Genomic DNA, 1,641 nt, shown 5'->3' on the forward strand with positions numbered 1-1,641 from the left:
TACCTTTCAGTTCCCCTCCCGGGGGATCTAGGAAGAGGGGAAGGAGCAGCTGAAGCTGCAGGACTGCTGCTACCTTGGTGTGGTGTATTGCCTTGATGGTGAGGCTGCTTGGTGCAAAGCAAAGATGATACAGAAAAGTGTCCTGGCTTAGCAACTGCTTCCAGAGGAAGGGGGAATCTGGGGCATAGCCCTTGATAAGGACATCTTTGCCTGCCTTCAGGTCCCCTGCCAGGGGGAATTTCAGCCTTGGCTCCTAGAGTCTTGGACAGGGTCTGCACCCTCATCTCAGCCTGGCTCTGCTAAAAGCCATGGTGAGGCCTCCCAGGGAATGGCTGAGCCTGGTACCTAGAATGCAGAGGGGCATTTCCAGCCAGGTCTGAGGATGCCCATTCTGGGTCAGCCCAAGCAAGGGTGGGAAGAGTTCACTGGTGGCAAAGAGGATGGTGGGGTGGTCTTGCTTGAGTGGACTTTGTGCCTCCTCTTCCTGGGCACAAGTGTGTCGCTGCTCCAGCATGCAGCTCTTGTGGCCCTGAGCAGTGGTGTGGGGAGGGGGATGCCTGTGCCCACCCCACCAGAGCACGAGTGATGGAATGGTGCAAGTGAGTGGTGCTATCTGCCCACCCGGGCCTGGCAGGCTTAGGGCCCTGCCCTGCATGTCAGGGAAGTGCTGAGCTTCCTCCCCTCCTCTTGCTTCCTTCCTGACGGGAATTCACTTCCAGCTTTCTTGCTGCTTCTCCCCCCACTGCAGCACAAACACGTGTTCCCGCAGAGATAGCCAGAGGGGCTGGACAAGGCTCTGGAGGCTGCATTGCTGGAGACCCTTGGCTCCTGCAGCATGCTTCACATGGCGAGGGGTTTCAGGGAGCTCAGGACGGGACCCCCTCACACTGTTCTTGCCTCTTGTGCTCAGGAAGGGTTTTACTTTCTGAGCACATATGTGATAATTTCAGGTGTTTCTGGCTGCTAACAAACTTCCCGCTGTGTCTCAGCCTTAGGTACTCATCACCTTCAGACCCCGCGCAATGGAGGCTGGCTCCGTGGTACGAGCAGTCTTTGATTTCTGTCCCAGCGTCTCTGAAGAGCTGCCCCTCTTTGTGGGAGATGTCATCGAGGTGCTGGCTGTGGTGGATGAGTTCTGGCTCCTCGGCAAGAAGGAAGGTGTCACAGGTAAGAGCTGGAAGTGCCTGCACCTGTATCCATACATGTGCCAGCTAAACATCCACTCCATGAGCACACCCTCCCTTGGCCAGTGCTGTGCAGGACCAGATTTGATTTACTAAATCTTTCGTGGCACTTTGCTTGGGACTGAGGGTGCAGGTTGCCCACCACTGGTCTCCTGCCAGCTTTGTGTCAACTATTCAGACAGCTCGTTTGTTGGTTTTGGGGAGTGATTAGTGGAGGGTCAGTTCTTGAGGAGATGAGAGCTTCACAATACTACTTGCTCCATCCTCTGTGGTGAGACAGCCCATTTCCTGGCTAGTTCATGCGCTGACCCACTGTGGCAGTGGAAGGGGGGAAAGGAAACAGATGCACTGAGAGTGGAAACTCATCCACATCCAAGTGACCTCGTCAGGTCAAATCAGTTGGAGACACAGCAACGGAGTCCGTGTGTCCCTCCAAGCCTCTGACTCAGGCCCCCTT

This window comes from Egretta garzetta, unplaced genomic scaffold (assembly GCF_000687185.1).
Source record: "Egretta garzetta isolate BGI_Z169 unplaced genomic scaffold, ASM68718v1 scaffold56, whole genome shotgun sequence".
Lineage (NCBI taxonomy): Eukaryota > Metazoa > Chordata > Aves > Pelecaniformes > Ardeidae > Egretta > Egretta garzetta.